The following is a 3,609-nucleotide window of genomic DNA, read 5'->3' as shown; positions in this document are numbered from 1 at the left end:
GACCGAGGGTTCGTAGGCACCTCACCAGACCGATGCATCGAAGGAGCCAACCAAAAGCGCGCCGCCAGGAGATGACACCATAGCCGTATCCGGCCGTGGCTCGTTTGCCTCCGGAGCTGGCTCCTTCGCCGGGAGCCGGCCCTAGAGTCCTGGAACGCGGCCAAGGCGAGACGCGTGACCTTGCCTCCTGGCGCCACGCTGAGTGGGGTCCCTGCATTAGTGTGTGCGTTCTGCCGCAACCGCGACAAGGTGGCGCACGCGGCTCTGGTGGCCAAGGAAGAACTGAACCGCCTCGAAGAGTGGACCGCGGTAAGTTTTCAATTCTCGCACCTTTCGGTTGATTTGGTTGATATTTTTCTTCTTCTTTCTTTGCATCAGTGGGGGCACGCCAACACACCCACTGGGTGTAGCCCCCGAGAGTCGGGCCGGCTGAGAATTAGCCGGGCCGAGTCTTACTCGCGGCATCTTACTTTTTTTCTTTCTCTTTTAGTGGGGACGCGCTAGCGCACCCACTGGGTGTAGCCGTCGAGAGTCGGTCCGGCTAAGAGTTAGCCGAGCTGAGTCTTATTCCTAATTCACTTTGATTCTCTTTGTTGTAGGATCTTCATAACAGCCAGGCGCATGCTCACAATACACTGCTGGCCCGGGTCCAGGAAGCCGAGGACTGGACCCGGGACCTTCAGGGACAGCTGGACCAGACCGTCTCAAAGCGTGACGCCTTGCATGGTGAAGCCGGCCGGCTCCGCCTGGAGGTAAATCTTCTCCAGACGAAGAAGAAGGACCGCCAGGCGGCCCACCAGGCAGAGCTGGAGCAGTTGCGCGCAGCCCATGCCGACGCCCTGAAGCAGAAGGAGGCCTCCCACACCGCCGATCTAGAGCGCTTGGAGAAGCTACACCTTGATGAGAAGGCGTAGAAGGATGCCGCCCTGAAGGAGGCACATGCCCAGTTGGCGAAGGAGGCCGAGGCGGCCCAGATCCTGCGGAGCGAGGTCACCCGCCTGGCTCAAGAGCGCATAGTTCGAGATCGTGAAGTTCTGGAGGCAGGCCGGCGAGGTTGACATTCATCTCAACCGTGAGCCTTTCTTGCCTTGCCTTGTCTTTTTCTTGCCGTATAGCTTTACTTTTCTCTTCTTGCTCATGTCCCGCCCCTATTCCTGCTCCCCAGGACTCTTCCCATGGACACAAGAGGCGCTGGAAGCAGCCGTGGAGGCCAGTCGAGAGGAGCGTCGTGCTGCCGGCATTGAGGTGGACGCCACCACCGACTGGACCATGGAGGAGAGAGCCACTGGCGCCAAAGCACGTATGCGCAAGCTGGCGCACTCTTTGAACTGGCTTCAGGAGGCCGGGTTCGCAATGTTGAAGGCCCTTTGGCCTGATGCGGTGGAGCAGGCGTCAATGAGCTGGCTGTCCAGCTCGCTTGAGGCTGGCAGCTCTCGCCTAGACGCGTGGCATGCGTCAACTGCACGTGCCGGTGCGTACATGGCGCTCCGCGTGGCCAAGTCATGGTATAAAAACCTAGACTTGGGCCCGCTCGCAGCGCAACGCGCCGACACAGAAGCGAAGCTGGCAACCATCGAAGATGAGCTGCAGGTGCGGGCCAGCGATATCGCATCCTTCTCAGCCTAGAACGAGTTCAACCTGGAGCGCGAAGCTAACGACAACGTGATCCCGGAGGATCCATTCCAGCTGCTCCTCTACGACGCTGATGGCAGGTCCAATGAGACGGCTTTTGAGGACGCCGCCTCCAGCGATGAGGCTTATGCCGACTCAGCCGCAAAGGACGGTGCCGAAGACGCCCATGTGGGTGACGGCGCCTCTACCTCAAGCGGGGTGGGCGATGCCAGCGCCTCCGCCTGAGGTGCCGCCAACGACGCCGGAGCCGCGGGTGGAGCCTCCAACTGAAACTTCTTTCGTTTTTCTGCACTTCCTTTGTTAGCTCAAGAGTTCCACCCACTGGGGGTGTTTTATGTAATGAACTCCGACCGTGGGCCTTTGAATGCTTTTGAATGTAACATATGTTTATCCATTTGCATCGTGCCTATGTGCTTGCCGGTTCGCTTTTCCGTCCTTTGTTTCCCTTTGGCCTCCATCTGTCCAATAGCTTGCACCCTCCAGCATCCATCCCGCCAGCCCGATAGCCGGGAACCGGTCTATGACTGGGACAGAGCTTTTGCTTTCGAAGGCATCGGCCTTGGATATTTGGAAGCCTCAAAGATACTTAAACTTGGAGCAAGTAAGCAGAGGCCGTCTAGAAATGAAGATCAGAAGTGATAGAACCAACCCGAGCCGGTGACCTCTTCGTAGTCGAATTGTGCATGCAACTAGCCTTCCTTCCGACAATCCCGTTAGCCGGACAGCCGGGAGCCAGTCTGTAGCTTGTGCGGGGTAGTAAGGGTGCCGGCTCGGCATGCGTTATATATTCGACTACAACCAAGAAAGTAGCTCGGGCCGGCTAGCGAGCCCTGAGCACGAGGAGTCGGACCGGAAAGCTTACTCTTGTATTGACAATTATTTTCATGCACTTGAAAGAGGTATGCCCCAAGTACTGGCTTGGAGCACCCATTGCATTCATTGAAATCCCGAAAAGGGTAAAGGATACATACGTACACGTTTTTCTCTCTTGATTCTAGCAGTAGAACGGGAGAAGCAATGCCACATTCCATGGACGCTCCATTCTTCACCGGACTTGTCTCTCTTGCGCTTCTGCGGCTTCTGGGCATCTATTAGGTAGTATGCAGTAATGCCCCAAGTGTAAAGCCTTCCCTTTTTGGACCTTCTTATGTGGGACCACCTTGTCAATGTTATGAGAGAGCCCATGCTCATTATTTCATGTGATGTCACCTTATTATTTTCTCTTCCTTTGCATGCATGCATTCCATATCATGCCATGTGTTCTTGTTGTTGCATTGTGTTCTTGTGATTTCATGTGATGCCTTGTGATGATGTGCATGTGATGTATAGCTTGTGTGGGGTGATGCATGTGATAGTATTTGCATAGGTTTCAAACCATCCTCCCTCTCTCTCTAATTCTTCTCTATGTCAAGATTCACTTCTTCCTTTCCCCTTTTCAAAATGCACATGTGTTAGCTTTGAATTGTGGTGTATGAGAGATGTGAATTGCTGGTTTTGAATGGGTGTTTTAAAGGTGCATAAATTACAAAACAGATCAAACTATTGCTGTTTTGTAAAATAATTACTTGCTCCTAAATTCTTGTTCTTATTTTTATTAAATAGGTCTTGTTTTACATATCCAGGACAAGTGCTATTTTTATTTTTGCACTTGTGGTTTTCCCTGTACATTTCTTTTCCTCTCTGCCAAATTCTGTAAATAGAAGAGGCCAGAGTGATTTTTCCTTAAGTGGTGCCACCTGTGGGCTCACTCCCACAGGCCGGCCCATCTCTCCCCTGTCCCCGTGCGCACAGGAGCCCGCGCGACCGCCTTCGTCCCTGACGCCGTCTCCCCACCGCTGCACCTTTCCGTCCGCCTGGCCAGAGAGAACGCGTTACCGCCGTGAGGGCACCAATGTCGAGGGAACCCCCTTAAATAGTCTCGGCGTCCGTGCCATCTTCTCCCTAGGTTTTCCCTCCCTCCCCATCCGCCGCCGCCAC

The sequence above is a fragment of the Hordeum vulgare genome, chromosome 7H (assembly GCF_904849725.1).
Source record: "Hordeum vulgare subsp. vulgare chromosome 7H, MorexV3_pseudomolecules_assembly, whole genome shotgun sequence".
In the NCBI taxonomy this organism is placed as follows: Eukaryota; Viridiplantae; Streptophyta; class Magnoliopsida; order Poales; family Poaceae; genus Hordeum; species Hordeum vulgare.
This window is presented reverse-complemented; position numbering follows the sequence as displayed.